Source organism: Stigmatopora nigra, chromosome 3 (genome assembly GCF_051989575.1).
Source record: "Stigmatopora nigra isolate UIUO_SnigA chromosome 3, RoL_Snig_1.1, whole genome shotgun sequence".
NCBI classification, from domain to species: domain Eukaryota; kingdom Metazoa; phylum Chordata; class Actinopteri; order Syngnathiformes; family Syngnathidae; genus Stigmatopora; species Stigmatopora nigra.
Window position 1 is genome coordinate 19,624,963 of NC_135510.1, and position 17,717 is coordinate 19,642,679.

General features: G+C 48.8%; 1 protein-coding gene across 3 annotated transcripts in view; it reads left to right on the plus strand.

Annotated features, from left to right (window-relative positions):
- znf536 (zinc finger protein 536) overlaps positions 1-17,717 on the plus strand; it is a 111,308-nt gene that overhangs the window by 67,066 nt on the left and 26,525 nt on the right. The gene's annotated exons all lie outside the window — the stretch shown is intronic.

Here is a 17,717-nt window from a genome sequence, read left to right on the forward strand (position 1 = left end):
TTGGATGTGGGATTAAAAAATACAGCAAATGCACAAGAATGTGGATGGAAGGACGTCTGTAATATTGACGAGTGCTAATGCGGCTAACATGTTAGCGACACGTCGTCTTCATTCAGTCTATCTCGTGTCCTTTTGAATGTCACAAGTTAATCTAATTCTTAAAACATGACGACAACTGTTATTTACAAAGTAGCTAGCTAGGATGAAGTCTTTATCGACCTGCGCTAGCTACTTCTGTTGCTAGCAACAACAACAAAAGCGCACAAGCTAGCAGCCTAGCGTCTAGTGGCATTCCAATCCACCCAAATCGAATTTTCTACAATAATTAAGGAGAAAGGACAACCTATTTCTCAAAAAAGAAACTGTTAAGATTGGATCAGATCATTTTTTATCTATTGTCGGTGAATTGTGGCGCTACAAATTGGAACCTGGCTTTCTTAGTGGCGAGCAGGTTTTATTCTGCCATGGTGTGCTAGATTTGCTAACAGCTCAGTGGCTAATGTTTGGAGGTTAAATTGTTTCCAAATAATATGGCAACGTGAAAAGAAAAGCTAGCTTCCCTGCGCCTCTGCGCTTCCCCCTCAAATGCAGCAGCGCTAATGATTGAAATGTTGGATTATAGTCATCAACAATAACACGTGGAGTGTGAAGGAAGGTCAAGACGTTTTAAAAAAGGGGGGTCAGCTTCTCTAAACGCACCTTTCAGCCACAGAATGCGTGTAGTTTTGCTAGCTTCAATGCTATTCGTCATCACAAGATGACGCTAACGTCAAGGGATATTGTTTTCTTCCCATTTTAAGACTAATATTTACATGGAATGTAAAGGCATTGTTATTTTAGCTTGGTCAGTTTTATGGACGGGAATAGCCGTCCAATCTGTTGGATGTGGGAGGCACGGCGCCAATGTGTCATTGTCCGTGAGCGAACCTCATTGAAATCCCCGTCAAAGGCATGAAAAGCGCTTTGATCGCCGCCTCTGGGCGGTCATTTTGGTAGTGGCGACGTTCCCGTCAAGGTCGTTGCGTTGACATTGAAATCAAATCATAACTAGCTTTTTTTTTCCCCTCAACCGATTATTTTATCACTGTCAAAGCTTCTGTTAATTAGTCGCTGGCAGCCGTGGAGACTCCGAGACGTCCGATCCGTTTACAGTCCGAACGGGGGGGAGGGAGGATGTTGCTCGCTTTCGCCGTCACACGCCATTGGACATGTATGTGGCGGCCATCTTGGATAGGACAACCTGAGGTTGGAAATCTTGAAGTGCATCTTCCACCTATTACTCGCAAATATTTGGACTCGTAGACAAAATGGACGTGACTTTCCTTTCCTTTGAGTGGCTTTTCTGAAAGAGCCGAAAATTCCACCAGGCCGCACCGACACTTTAAAGCGGCGCGCGTCCATGTGGCGTCGACACTTGCGCGACTGCCATGCTAATTTATGTGTCCCGTTGGTGTGTTTTTTCCCAACTTTTTTTTTTTTTCTCTTCTCGCCAAGTGCTTCTTCCACTTCCTGTGCAAAGCTCATCCACTTGTGGGAAGAAATCTGCACCAATTTGATTTACCAACTTGGCGGCCGCATTCCAACACGATTTTTCTTTCTTTAACATCAACATTCTTTGCGGCCGCATTCCAACACGATTTTTCTTCTTTCAACGTCAAGATTCATGGCGGCCGCATTCCAACACGGTTTTTTTCTTTAAGCATCGAGATTGAGTCGCTCAAAAATGGGATTTGCACCCCTAAAATTTGCAACTGAAGTTTTGAAATGGCGACAAATAGCCGGCGGGATTGGCCACCAACAGGAAGTAGGTGGAAAGACCAGACTGGATCTTCTTGGGGACCAATGGATGCTCAGTACACTTGGGCTTGTCTGAGCCGGGCCACTTGGCAGGCGGATGCTCAAACCGTTGACCTTTGCCCCGTTCAAAATGGAGGAGCCGCTGACATGTGACACTGCCGCTGAGGAATCTCTCTCTCTCTCTCTCTCTCTCTCTCTCTCTCTCTCTCTCTCTCTCTCTCTCTCTCTCCTCCCTCTCTCGCTCGCTCTCTCTCTTTCTGTCTCCCCCTCTTTGCCGGTCGTCGTCCTCCTCCTCCGGAGGCCTTTGACAGGTCGCATAAAAGTCTTTTGTGTCAACATCAGGGCGCCGACATGACAAATGTGACATGAGAAATGTGCTCCGTGGCTCTCTGGCTCTCATCATCACCCAGACAAGAGAAGAGACAGAAAGGGCGAGTGAGGGGGGCCGGCGGGGGGAGGAATTAAGTCCGGGGATTAAGATCTCGCCGCTTTCTTTTTTTCTTCTTCACCCCGCCGCCACATTCCGATTGTTCTTAAAATATTTGGCAATGTCAATTAGTCAGCCAAGCCAAGCCGGCCCGGCCCGGCCCGGCCAGAGAAAACCATTTTCCAGGCGGCCGAGCGCGCCATTGTCGGTCAGTCGGCCGGCCAGTCGCGTTTCCCAGGTCATTATGGTTCCCCGTTAGCCAGCTGCTCGCCCCCAACAAACGCCGCCACCGCCTTCCCGTCCCCCTCAAAAAGAACATCCTTTCCCTTTTACCCTCGGTAAAGTCATAATGATAACATGGCAGTGTGACATTGATTTGGACAGTCTGTAGGGCATAGGTGTCAAAGTGGCGGCCCGGGGGCCAAATCTGGCCCGCCGTCTCGTTTTGTGCGGTCCGAAAACGTGCCGACTTTCTTCTTTAGGATCAAATTAAAATGATAGATATAGATGGATAATAAATGTCCTGATTTTTCCACTTTTAAATCAATAAATGTCATTTTTAAATCATTTTTTCTGTTTTTATTTAAAAAATCATTTTGTCTAATCTAAAAATATATTTAAAAAAAAAGCTAAAATAAACATTGTTTTATAAAATATAAAAAACTGAATATTAAGGTATTTTAACGCAGTTCTTTAATCTATTTATATAAAAAATCCAAATATTATATCTAAAATGGTCCATGTGAAATTCGAGTTGACGTTAATGCGGCCCGCCAACCAACCCGAGCCGGCCGTACTATTTCAAAGTGCGATTCCCTAAAATACTTTTTGCAATGGCGTCCGTGCAAATGTCAACAACAAAAAAACCTCAATCCTTAAGCGGCAGGCGTTTGACTTGAATCCGATTTGCCTTTGACTTCATTTCACTTTTAAGGTGAATTTGGGACGTTTTGGGGGGAGTTTCTTTCTTTCTTTTTTAGCAGACTGGAAATTGGGGTCCCAGCGTGAGCGCGATAACACAAAATGTAACACCCTGGTCGCACCAGCGACCCCGTAACACTAACGAGGAGCCGCATGACGCATGCGACAAAATGGCTAATTGGGCCCAATTTGGACATTTTGCTTGGCTTTTGCCGCCAATCTCATGCACGTTTAATAGTCGTCATTTCAATTTGATAGTAATATTGTCTTTCCAATAAAATCCGGCCGTCATTTTGATGACCTTGCGCTCACGGGCTAGCGGCTAGCTAGCGGCTAGCTGCCCCTTTTAGCCACCCGTCCGACCCCGATTCAGTCGACGTGTGCGCGCACACCCTTTTCGATGTCGAGCGCTAGCGCAAACCGTACGGCTGCCAAACTCGAGTGTCCCCTGTTAACAGGCGTCCAGCTGTCGGAGGCGGCGGTGGCGGCGGCGAGGGGGGGGAAATCTCACGGCGGCCATATGGCGACGGCTGTCGCGTGAGACGCGGGCAAATGGCAGACCCGTAGAGCTCATCCGCCACGCTAATAAGCAGACCTTGGACACGTAGAGCTGGGACCGACCGCGTGGCGCCTTTAAATCTGGGACCGTGCGATACATAAACCGACATTTTTTTTGTAATAACGGCAAGGTGGAAAAATAGCAAGTTCGTTGAAACGCCAAAACAACGTTACCGTTTTGATTAGGGTTTTTCGACGTCTCGTTTCCGAACCCACGGTCGAGCGACTTCACATTTTGACTGGCGGCAGGCTTTTTTTTGCCAAACTCTTTCCGACAGCGCCCGCTCCACGCGTCGCCATCTTCGCTCCAAATGTCGCACGACGCGTCGTCACAAAGTTTGTCTCTCGAGGACGACGACGACTCTCCGAGAAAAATCCTCGGGCTAATAATGGGGGGGTAACGAGGAAGAGGGGGAGGAGCCTGCGGACGAGCTGGCCGCGGATGAAAGGGAGCGTTCGGTCGCCGTCGGAAACGGGACTTGGGCCCGACACAAGGAATTAAAAGTCTGCTAATGTCACCTCCTTTGATGGCTCATCTCGACATGGGCTGTCGGGCTGTCGGGATGTGGAGATGTGGGGATGTGGGGCTGGCTCTTAGCAGATTTTTATCAACGGCGAGGTTATTACATTTCAACAATGTGACAATTAAAAAGCCTTCCGTCAACGCCAGAGATGAAAAAGACGCCGGGCCGCCTTTCTCAACAGGAAGTTTGTCAAAAGCCTCGCAAACATCATCACATTTCGCCGCCAAATCAACTTTCTTCTCCGACAAAAAGTAACCTCGTCCGGGATCTTTAAGGCGCAGCCAATCGGTCTTAGGGGCGTGACATGTGAAAGAATGGATTAAAAATTGACAATTATTGATTTAAAAGGGGGGGATACCAGGATATTCAATATACATCTATATCTATCATTTGAATTTTGGCACACATCATTGACTTTCTCGGCCCACACAAAATGATACGTCGGGCCCGACTTGGCCCCCGGACCGCCACTTTGACACCTGTGGATTAGATGTTGAATGCGGAAGAGTAGGTGTTTTGGCATTCATTAAAAAAATGTAATAATAATACCAATCATTTGAGAAATAAGACTTCAGTTTTGCTATGCATTGACTTTTATGGGAAAATTGCCCCTACCAACATGGCCGCCCGCCTGATGGCGATAGATAATTCAGTGAATATGTGCTCGTTTTAGCCTTATCTGCAGTTACCGCTATCAACTTCAACCCATTGATGTTTTCCGTCGCTCCCAAACACCCAAATTTGTCGCGCTGACGTCTCGTGGCTTCCGATCCGACGGGAATCTAGCGGCAAGAAGTCGTGGCTCCTTTTGGACGCCTTCGTGCTCGCCCGTCGCCTGGGAGGATCTGGAGAGGAGAAAAAGATTTCCACGGGGAACTCAATTGTTTATTGATTTTATAATAGGCTTAGCGCCAGGAATCAAGCGGGGTGCCGGAGGAGGGGGGCACGTCCAACAACGGCTAATGTGGCTGCCCCACCCCCCATTATCGGGGCCCGCCGACGTAATCGGCACGCTCGCCGGCGGGGCACGGCCTGGGGAAATGTCTGGCCGTCCTTATGTCCCAGGGCGCGCCCGGCCAAACTCTGATGTTTGCTAACTTTGGTGCTAACGCAAACTTAGCTTAGGCGTAGGGGGGGCAGGGATTCGCTTCAAAAAATCATTGGTAAAAAACTATTGCCTTAAATATATTTTCAATTGACCTGCCTCCACTTTTAGACAATCGCTAACAACCAATCAGGAGGCAGCCTGACTGTAACGGGATGACAGTGGTCTTGTTTGCGCGCTACGACGCGGCGGTGTTAGCGGAACTCCATGCAAATCCCCCCCCCCCCCCCCCCCGGCGAGAAGCAGACAAGTCGGCTTTGCGTTCTATCTGTTAGCGTCTGCGCTACACCTGCTGGTCTAATCCCGTCAGGCCCGCCGCCGCCCGGTGGCTCGGCGACGGCGGGTTTGTCGGCATTACGCCGCAAAGCCCGGGAACAAGCCACGTTGTCGTCGTCGTCGTTGTCGTGGTGCCCCCACCCCCTCCTCTTTTTTCCGTCGTCTTTCTCGCCTTTAGACAAACCCGTCAGGAAGAGCGATGGATGGCGACGGTGACAACGAGCGACGCCGCCAGGCCACTCCCACAAATCAACAACCTGCGGCGGTGGCGGCGGCTATTAAACGTGAGGGAGTTTTGGGGGGCGCTAACTTTAATGGCTCTACTGGGTTTTTAATGGGCGCCGCGCGACAAACAAAAGCAGCTAATTAGTCTTGACGTCCATATATCATCCCCTACGCCTCAGGTGTCAAAGTGGCGGCACGGGGGCCAAATGTGGCCCGCCGCATCATTTTGTGTGGCCCGAGGAAGTCAATCATTACTTTCTGTTCCTCGCCGCTAATGATGACGTCACTTTAGCGGCGTTGGGAATTCCCGTCGTCGACCCTCGCCGGGATCCCGCTGGACCTTCGCGGCCCGCCGTCAAACGCTCTCTCGCCGCTCGTCACCCGTGACATTACCCACGGCGTGGTGCTCTTTATTTCCAGCGGGAGCGGCGTTGACCTCATTTGTGAGGACAATGACCCCCTTGACTTTGGGGATTAAGACATGAAACCTTTGCAGATTAATTAGCTTGGCCAGCCGGCCCCGTTCATTTGCGGCCGCCGGACGCACAGAAACGCCTCGTTGTTTTCCCCGGGTAGACGCGGGAAATATAAACGGCGGCGGCGGCTTACGGCGACTTAAAGGCCAGTCGGACCGACGGCGGCTTAGAACCAAGCGGGCCCAATGCGCTTTTGCCGGACTATCTGGAATCAGTTTCTGCGCCTCGCCCACCCGCCTCCGGATCCGCTCTTAAGCCGCTCGCCTCGGCGGCGGCGGCGTGGAGTGGATCCAGACGGCGGCGCTGGGCGCCATTGGCCTTGTCTCCGTTGCGGCGCTGACAAAGCTAAGTGTTTGTTTTGCAAGATGCGCCGCAATTGCCATTTTGATGCTTTGCACCTTTTGTGCGTGCGCCTGTTTTCTTCTTTCTTTTAATCCCATGCTCTCGTGCTACGACGGCGCTGGCGGCAAAATGGCGAGCGCGGTAAACCGTCCGCGTACTCCTGCATGGGTCACACTTCTTCTTTTCTGTGACCACATGACACAAAAGTTAAAATTCCAAGTGTGACAAAAGGTATCCATATGATGAAACTACGTCACAATACGGTCTTCAGACGTAAAGACACTTCCTGTATTTTATTTTGAAATTGATAACGTTGCTCTTGCGCTGACAATGTTCTGGCCTCTCATTGGCCGTCTCCCAAGCCCCCCGCCGGGCTCCTTTGGCGAGGACCGTCGTCACGGAGTTTGAACGCAGATTGAGTGCGCTTCATTCTTTATTTTTCATGCGAGTTGAGACAAATCCAAGTTACAAAAACCATCCATAGATGTTGTAAGTAGAGGTCTCACTATACTGGCCGTCTCGTATGCCCCTCCCACCCCCCGGCAGAACGGCCTCCTCACAAAAGATGAAAGATTTTGCTCAAAAGTTGTTTGGCCTCGGTTTCGACCTCCGAGCCGCCGTCCAGCCATCTCCTGTCCTCCGGAGGAACCAAGGTTTTATCCCGGAGAGTGGCGTGGCGCACCTGGCGGCGATCCTGGCTCTCCTTCTGTAGGTCGTCCAAACGGCGCCGTCTCGGGGCCGTAAGCGATCCGATGCCATTGGACACGGGGATGAGGAGCGGGATGAAGAGGACTCAGTCTGGCTCCATCCTCCGGTCCTGATCCGCAAAACCCGCCTGTTTTGCTGCGTCTGGACAAGGCGGGATTGGTTTTTAGCGTGCGCTTTTTGCCGTGAGCTCCTTCTTCTTCTTCTTCTTCTTTTTGTTTCTTGCTTGGAACGCAGGGTTGAGAAGAGGATGAGGCAAAGTTTTACGGCCAGGAAGTTTTTGGAGGACGTTTGCGGATTATGTTCGCCCGGCCGCAAGCTGCTCACAGTCGGAAATGTGGCACGTTGTCAATGGGATCTATTTCCGCCGTCATTATTTTTGGACCCGGCGCCATTCAGCTCAAGAAAGAAGAAAGAAAGAAAATGCCTACATTTACAAAGACGTCGAATACCGCTTTAAGGGGATTGCGCCACGCCAAAATTGCTCGACAATGGACGAAACCGCCGCCGGACGTCCGATGAACTTTTGCTCCTCCCCTTCCAATTGATTTGGACGGGGGACAGGTGAAGAACGGCGGTGGCGACGCCATCTGCAAACCTTGGTCCTCAGTCACTGAAGTTTGGGGAGCGTGCCACGAGAACATTTGCCCCGATTTGGAATTCAGCAGCCGCATTATTCGGCGTCGGGGAACGCCGGCTGCCCGTCGCCTAGACCTACGTACGTCTGCTCCCTTTCGGGAGGGAGAAAGGGAGGGTTGGCATGGCAACCCAAGAAGAAACTGTCAAACTCATGAATTTATGATTTTATGGGTCAGATTGGGGCGTCATTTGAGCGCCACGTGGCTACTTGACGCCTGGCCCTTGGTCACGACTTGTGACTTTTTTTGAAACTTTCTTCTTCTTCTTGTTGGTTTGTGGGCGGCGCCTTTCTATGGAAACTTGACCTCCTCCACACCCGCATTACTTCCCGCGGCGCGCGCTCAGCGGGCTCTTGGAGCGTCTTGTGCCAGACAGAAGGCCTCGGCGAGCCAACGCCAGGCGTCTTCTTCATCCCTTCCTCCCTCCTGTGTCTTTTCTCTTTACTTTTTTTTTCTTTTTCGGGGCTTACAAAACCCAAAGGGGTGTCGTGGAGACCAGAACTTTTAAATAAAAGCTTCGTTATGTGTCCGTTTTTGATTTTCCATTCATAACCTTCTCCGAAAATGCTAGCCGTGGCGGCTAACAGATTGGCGGTAAAAATGCATTGAAGTTGATATGGAAAGGAGTTTGTCAAAGTTTGAAGTGTGAAAGGCAAGCCAGCTTTGTGCGGGTGCCGCCATGGCGTATTTCCTGCTTAGTAGCTAGCGCCACGCTGGCATATTTCTGTCCAGATGGAAGGTGTAGCCGTTTTTTTTCCCCGCTCGAGCTCTTCTTCAAAGTAGCTTAAAGAGAATCCCTCGTCGTATTCTGTTTCGCTCGAATCTAGTGACGGCGTTTGTCTTGTAAGGTGCTTTTCAGCAAATCCCAGTGATCGTGTATCTCACCGTATCTGAAGCACTAAATCACTGGTGTCAAAGTGGCGGCCCGCGGGCCAAATATGGCCCGCCGCATCATTTTGTGCGGCCCGAGAAAGTCAATGATGAGTGGTGACTTTCTGTTTTAGGATCAAATTCAAATGATAGATATAGATTTATATTACATGTCCTGTTTTTCTCCCTTTTAAATCAATCATTTTCATTTTTTTTTTCAATTTTAAAAAGCTAAAATAAACATTGTTTTAGATCTATACAATACAGAATATTCAGGGCTTTTAATCCAGTTCTTTTCATCCATTTATATAAAAAATGTAAATATTCTATCTAAAATGGCCCCACCCGCATGAAATCGAGTTGATGTTAAAGCGGCCCACAAACTAACCCTAAGCCGACAGCCAGCAGCATAAAAACGTATCCTCGGAGTTGAGCCGTCCCTGTGGCGCCGGCCGGGCTTCTTTGTAACCAAGGATGCGACGGGAAGCTTAAGGCGCCATTGTTTGGCTTTGGCGGCGCAGCTGTTCCCCTCGCGCACAATGGCGGATTAATTAACACCGTCGGGCGGCGCCGGCCTGGTCTGCCGCCAGATAGATAGGTACGCAAATCCCGTATTGGCGGGCCTTTGACCAAGGTCCGAGCGGGAGGCGGAGTCGGGCGCCCACGCCCATTGACAAATGGGTGGACTTCGGGACGAGTCCGTCCATCTGACGCGAGCCTGTGCGTTTTGACCGTTGAGAGTCACCGCCGCTGCCGTGCGGTGGTCAAATGTCTTTTGGCCCATTTGCGGGCATTGAAAGGAGGCGGTTTGTCGGCAGACGGGCGGGCGGGAAGTCTCATTAAGATTCCGCCGTCTCTCTTACTTAGTGGGCGCGCTGACATTTCAAAGTGTCTATTATGCCGGCCCGCCGCCCCGCCCGCCTTTCAGGTGCGATGCTGTGTAAATGGCAAGCGCCACACATTATGTATCTTTGACACGCCGGTGTCCATCATCGTGGGGGGGGGGGGGGGGGGGGCGGTGGCGATGGCGGCGGCATTTGAATTATGGTCTTCTCCCCCATTGATCGCATGTCCTTGGCGTGGTGGTGGCTCCATTAGCCCCCCTCCCGTCTCCTTGCTTTTATTTTGGAGTCGTTCACAAACACCCCCACGCCCCCTCCCCACGCCAACGTGACCGCACTTTGTCAATACTTTACCCTTGCCCCCACCCACAGCCGGTCTCGATATAATGATCACTTAAGAGTGGAGAGTAAGGCGAGGAGGAAATTAGGGCGGCGGCGGCGGCAGTGGCGAGGACAACAACAGCCCGCCAATTATGTTTTCTTTCAGGGCCTCGACTTCTCCCGTTAATGAAATCTCTTATCTGGGGGGGGGGGGGGGGCGAATGGTGGGAGGGTTCAGGTGCGACAATCCTTCATTTGTCTTATTCTGGGAAGATGAACAAAAGCGGCGGCGAGAATAAAAGAGCCCGGGCAACAAGTGGGCAAGCACAGCCCGCCACCCTCCTTCCTCCCTCCCTCCCTCCCTCCCTCCTCCCTCCTCTCTCCTCCCTCCTCCGCTTAATAAGACGGTGGAAAATACAGGAACGCTTGCTTTGCTTCCAGAAAGAAAACAAAAGAAGAGTCCAGAATTGTAGCGGCTTGCTTCAAAGCCTTTCAGGGACGCAGACGCCCCTGGAGAAAGGGGGGCACATATTGTTGTTGTTGACAATTTGCTGTGCTACTGAGTCAAAGAGGGAAATTGACAAGTTGGATAGACGGACAATCTCATTCAGCTGGAAGTCCTCCGACCCTCTCATTTTACGTCAGACTCATCTTGGTTGGCGGCTCACTTTAACTGCAAGCCATTTTAGATTTTTATAAATGGATTAAAAGAAGTGGATTAAAAACCCTGAATATTCCATTTTTTATAGATCCAAAACGTATGTGTGTGCGCCTACGTACGTTAGCGTGCGGCTAAAGGACAGATCGAAGTCTCTCTCCCAGCTAGCATTTGAATTATTTGCTGTGGTGGAGAACGGCCAGTCTGCCTGCCGGCCTGCCCTTTCCCCATCTGTGGCCCAGACATCCCAAACAATTCTCCAGATATCGTCCTAATGCAAGAATATTCCGGTCATTGAAGTGGTGACACGATGAGAAATGACGATTTAGCCTGACGTTACGTGCCTTTATGATGGCGATCTGTCTTTGTTTTCCCTCTTTTTGCGCGTTAGAATGAAACAGGTGCGCTTGACTTAAAAAGCAGCCGCTCTCCTCGTTAGCCACTCTCCGCTAACGCCCGTGGCGGGGCCCCTCGCCGTCACTCGCCGCAATAGGAGACGGTCTAACCGAGTGGAAAGGCATCCACGCCGCCGCCGGCGCTTGGGGGAGGGCTTGTTGGGGGGGACGGGGGAGGGGGGCGGCCCCGGTTAGTGGCGTTTAATGACCCATTTCCTCCGATGCCGCCACTGTCGCCGCCGCGTGCCACCGGCACTTAAACTTCCATCAAGGTGCCCAGAGGTGGAGAGAGGGAGGGGCGGGGGGGGGGGGGGGGGGTTTCTAGCAAATGAAAGCCAGCGACGTTTGTGGGCGGCCAATCAAAGCTTCCCGCTGGGAAAATCAGCTGAGCGGCCGTCCGAGAAGACGTCGGAGAGAGAGAGAGAGAGAGAAAGGGAAGGAAAGGGAAGGGGTCCGGATATCCGTCGGGGAGGCGGACCCTTCCAGGACAGGCAAAATGCCGCCATTGGCGATAAAGGGGGGCAAATCAGGAAATTTAATATACATCGCTACTCTTTGAATTTAATCCTAAAACAGAAAGTCGCCACTGGTGATTGATTTTCTCGGGCCGCACAAAATGACGCGGCGGGCCAAATCAGGCCCGCGGGCCGCCACTTTGACACCGGTGCTTCAGTGCACTCATTGTCTGCCACTTCCTGTTGCTTTTGGGTCAGTTCCCGTACTTTTTGGGGCGTGGCGAGATGACGATATTTCCTCTCGCTCAACCCCTCAATTATCTGTGGTTTACTGCTCGCGTCTTTTTCGATCAACGTTTATTTTTTTTCCCCCCAATTTGTCAGTGGTGGTCCCAGTGAAAGAAGAGCAACAATGGGCCAAGAGACGGCAACAATGGCCGGCTTTTAAGGAGGCAGAAAGTCATTTAACGTCACCCCGAGCAAACAAATAAGTCTCGGGGCTTAACTTCTTATTTTTATCCCGCATTTGTTCTTTTTTTAAAGTGATCGTCGTCAGCGTTTGTCGGGCGTCTTTATCTGCGGCGGGCTCAACAACTCAAGACTAATTACAAATTAATCTGCGCGCGGATATCTGCCAAAGCCACGGCGCGCCTAACATACACAAAAAAAAAACTCCTTTCTTGCTTATTTCGTGGCCAATCGCAACAATTCCCAACTTTGACGTGACATTTTTCCCCCAAAATGTACAGATTTCACGCTATTTACCACAAAGTGCGTCCAATTTACGTTAACTGGGACGATTGGCGCTAATTTCCCGGTGCCGTCGATGCGACCGGACGTCCGTTTGAGCCAAAATGGCCCCCAAACTTTTCAACAATAGCTCGTTTAGCCGTCTGAAAGAGGCAGAAAAGGCAAAGCCTCCCTTGGCCATTTCTCCACAAATTGCATTTTGGAGCTATTTTGTCATTTGGAAAAAAATAGGCAAAATACCAATTCTTACCCAAGTGACACCCAGGCGCGCACGCGTGGTTACTTCAAGTGGCCACGAAATAACAGCATCCAAATGACTTGTGCATGTGTGTGTGTGTGAAGAAGAAAAAATAAGGTTAATGGTTTCTAATTATTTAAGGGTATGTGTGTATGTGTGTGTGTGGGTGGGCAGCGGGTAAGGAAGGGGGCAGTCTATTAATAGTTGAGTCATCAGTGCAGTGGTTCCACGTGCGCACGCACGCACGAAGGCACGCACGTAATGTTCAGAAATGGCAAATTGTTAGATCCCCAATGGTGATTATTACTTGCTGTCAATGACCTTCATAACAAATTAAAATTATGCGAGTGGGACAGAGCCTGCTCTTTAATGGCCATTGCGCGACTGTGCGACTGTGTGTGTGTGTGTGTGCGTGTGTGTGCGTGTGTGTGTTTGTGCACGTAACTTACACTTAACGGCCAGAGGGTGAAGTTGGCGCTTTAACCGTTTCCTCACTGCAACAATCCGCCCGTTAAACTCGCTTTCTAAATCCGATACATTTCATTTTTTAGGTCGATTTTTAAAAAGTAGAACGTACAAAACAATAGATTGTTTTTTGTTTTTTTCAAAAATACATTTGATTTATTTTATCATTTTTTAAATGTTCCTAAAGGAGGCCAGAATAGTAGTTAAGACAGAAGTCAACAGTCAATAGTTACTTTTATTTTTAAATATTTCTTTTCAATGTACATGATTTACTACAATTGAGTTGGCAAGCTGGATTTGACTTAAGCTAATGCTAAGCTAATTGACAGGTTGTTTGGATCCTGGTGCCCCGCCATTGGCTGCCCATTCATTCGAGCCAAAGAATGAAAAATCGAGGGATTCCATTGGCCGGGACAATTTGGCCGACGTCCCTCGGCCCGGGTTTTAGGCCCCGCCCAAAGGCGTCGGCTTCCCGCGGGTCGTCTCGCGTTAATCATAGCCGGGCTTAATTGCGTGGCGTGCTGCCGGCTGATTGGCCCATTGTGCTTCCACACAGCGCCGCTGAATAGAAAATCATTGGCTTCTCATTTAAGGCCCGCCGGGACGTCACCCGCCGTTTCCCATCCGGGGGTGACGGATCCGGGTCTTGCCCATGGCCTCCCGCACGCTTGTAACACTCCCCCCCGCACACCCGCCATTCAAATAAATGCTGTTTGTCAATGGTGGCCAATTGGTTCATCTTAGGGAATTTCTGTGTGACTTTTTTCACTACAGGTGTCAAAGTGGCGGCCCGGGGGCCAAATCTGGCCCGCCGCCTCACTTTGTGCGGCCCGGGAAAATCAGTGGTGACTTTCTATTTTAGGATCAAATTAAAATGAAGAGTGGAGATGTATATTAAATTTCCCGTTTTCCCCCTTTTAAATCAATATTTGTATTTTTTTGTTGTTGTTTTTGGTTCAAAAATATTTTTGTTAAATCAAAAAATATTTGAAAAAATAGCTAAAATCAACATTTTTAGCTCTATAAAAAACTAAATAATCTGTTCTTTCAATCCATTTATAAAAATAAAAAAAATAAAAATATACCTAAAATGACTCTTTTTTTTTTTGTCCAAATAATAGCGAGTCAATGTCGTTCATCGCTGTCGATGATAGCCATATTTTGCCATATTTTGCCATATTTTGCCAGATGGAGCTAACAAAGGCAAAATAAATCCAATGTGCCTAAAAATGGGTCGTTTTTCACGAGCTGTAAAAATGTTTTATTAAGGGGAGAGAAAGAGGTGGGGGGGGGGGGGGGTTACTGATGCGAGGGGGGGTTGGTTTGGCGAACACCTGCTTTAAAATGTCGTCTCAACATCTCCCGAATGCCATTTTGCTTAATTGACTTGGAAATGGCCCAAATGTATTGCTGAGTGCGGTCTAATTAATATTAATAATAAATGCCATTATTAACATCAAAGAACATCTGGTGCCCCTGTTTACCGCCCAAGCCGCCGTTCTGGTTTCATCTGACGCAAAACAACAACGCACGCACCCGCCTTTCTTTATTTATTCACTTTTCATTTCTATTCTTCCTTTTCTTTTTGGGTGTTTTCCCTCGTTTTCGCGTCGGGACGGGTCAAACCAAAAGTCGCCTTCGTCGTCGTGTGAAATTGGCAAGCCCCGCCCCCCTCGTTCTCTCCCCCACTTGACTTTTCCCACTTCCTTTCTTCTCATCCGCCTTCTGGTGGTTGGCGTACCTGGGAGAGTTGTGGCATCCCCCGCCGCGGCAAAATATAGATTTGAAAAAAAAAAAAAAAAAAGGAAAAGCATTTCACAAACGATAAACATCTGGGGCTTGCCGGAGACTTTGCGGAAAACTTTTGATGGAGATTGACATTGTCGGCTGAAAACGTATTGGCACGTTTGTACGAGCCGTTTAGAATGCGTTGTTTGACATTTCTCCGGCACTAAAAATGGCAAAACAATTGTAGAATTGTAGACTGTAGGACTTTGAAATGAGCATTCATTGACTAGAAGCAGTTAACTCGCTCATTCCATTCATTGAAAATATCCGAATCCATTTTAGGATGGGTTGGCTGGCGAGGTCAAAAAGATCGAGTGTGTAAAGGAAAAGGAAAAAGTTCTTCTGTTCATTTTTGCCTGTCAGGTCAACTATGCAGAAAATACGTCTGTTCCCCTCCAGACCAGCAGGGGGCAGAGAAAAGCCAATAAGACCAAACTCCTCACTTCCTTCCTGAGGTCATATGTCATGAACCAGGAAATAAGATCAGTAGTCCAGCATTGAAAGACAAGACAAGATAGGCAAACAAGGAACCAGAGATAACTTTCTAGCCCAATCATACGCAAATGGTAGGATAAATAATAAGTACTACTACTTAGATTCCAGCTGATTAATGCTTCGTTTTGTTTCTCACTACCATAAGTTGCATTCTTTGTGCTTTCCTTTAACTCAGTGGTGTCAAATTCGGGTTGTTTCACGGGCTGCTTTAACGTCAACTTGATTTCACATGGCTCCGACCATTTTAAATATCTTGTTTGGATATTTTTTTGTATAAATGGATTAAAAGCCCTGAATATTCTGTTTCTTATAGAACTAAAACAATGTTTATTTGAGCTTTTTATTTGAAAGCCTAATGCCTTTCAAATGATGTCATCACATTTCCCCCTGGCCTGGCCCCGCCCCCGCTTCCTTTCTGCCCCCACGCCCCCCCCCCCCCCCTAATTTTGACGCATTAGATTAATGGAGTGGCAGCAACCCAGAAGCAGATAAACATCTTTTTTTTTTTACGACACTTTGATTTCCTTAAAGCGATTGGGGCTGGCGTGCGAGTGCTCGGCGCAAAGTTCTCGCAGTTCCGGGTTGGATCCCAGGGGGCGCTGGCCTGCTCGCCCCAGGTTTGCCCACCTGGCTTTTCTCCGGGTACTCCGCTTTCCTCGCACATCCCCAAAATATGCGTGCTAGGCTAAGTGAAAGCTAAATTGTCCTAAGGTACAAGTATGTTGGGTTGTTTGTGCCCCTGCGATGGGATGGGATGGGCTCCGGCACCCCCAGCCACTTTTGTGAGAATAATAGAGCGATTTTACTATTTCTTGTCGTATTCCTCCATCGATGGCTTCACTTAAGCGGATCTCGATCCATGTATCTATTTGTCGGTGAGTCGGCGAGTCGGGGTTCGCGCGGTGGTGCCGGCGACAGCTACGCGGTTTGAACGCCTGTCTATCTGCCAGCCTGCCCACCCGCCCGTCTCCCCAACTGGGTCCCAGACGGCCCCTTCAACTCTGATCCGGGAGCCTTTGTTCTGGCATGTTCCATTAGGGCGCCGTGACACCAGTTAAAGGAGGGGGGGGGCGCTCTCTCAGATCAAATCCACTTGAATTAAACATGTCTGGGTTCTCCTTCTCGCCGTCAGCCATGATAAATTGATGGGATTTTAACATTGATGAAATAAAAGCGCTTTGAATGTGGCCTTTAAAGATGCATTTATGTATTTGCAATATATTTTGACGGCAAACGGGGCCCGATGGAAAGAACAGATGTCACATCAGCCGTGGCCGCCTCAAATTTGCATGAAAGCACGCGTGCACGAGCCAGCTTCCATTTTTGAAAGCGCACATATGAAATGTGCACTGAAAATATGTCAATCTGACGTCGCAACACCAGGCAGGTATTACGGATAGCCAGACTAAATACTAAATGGTCGTTCTTGATCAAATACCAACGGGGGGCTTCTTTGCGACGCCGTGTGGTTTTTTGAGCAAGGCCACAAAAACAAGGCGTCGAAAACTTCAATTCTTTGATGCCATTTTTTTTAACTTGCGGTTCATAGAAACGTTTTTATTGGCCCATTTTTGAAAGCTTGAACTGACTGACTGAAGCTGGGACAGACAATCCTCGCCACTAACTTATGTACTACAGTAATGGTCTAGTCCACGGGTGTCAAAGTGGCGGCCCGGGGGCCAAATCTGGCCCGCCGCCTCATGTTTTGTGGCCCGGGAAAGTCAAAGTGCCGACTTCCTGTTTTACGATCAAATTATAATAAAGATTATAGATGAATATTACATTTCCTGATTTTCCCCAATTTTTAAATCAATAATTGACATTTTTAATCCATTTTTTTCTGTGTTTTTAGTTCAAAAATCATTTTGTAAAACCTAAAAATATATTTTAAAAAAAACAGTTTTAGACCTATAAATAACTAAATATTCTGGGATTTTAATCCAGTTATTTTAATACATTTATTAAAAAAAAGTTTTGAAACCTTAGTTAAAAAAAATGCTAATAAAAAAGGAAAGAATGAATATTTCCCGTTCAGACTTTGCGATACTTTCTTTTCCTGTGCCGCTAATCAGCCGGCGTAGGCGTCGGCGTCTTATCGGACGTCGGGCGGACGCTCGACCTTTAACGGGCGTCCGCCGACGCTTTGCATAAGAGCGGAGCGGGATCGATACGGGCGCAAGATTGGGAGACGGCACGTGAGCGATGAGGCCCGACGTACGTAGCCGGCGGATGACCTTCAAAATGTCATAAATGTGTTGTGCAATAAGGTGTCAATATTTGCGCTCCCGCCGCCGCCGCCGCCGCGCCCTGACTTTTACCGTAATTGAAGCCGCCACATTAAAAGAGACGGACGCACCGACGGACGGACGGATCCGTCCGCTGATTAAAGACCTTTCCCGCCGTCCGCCACTTTTCTTTTAAAGGTGCCGTTAAAAGACCACAAATA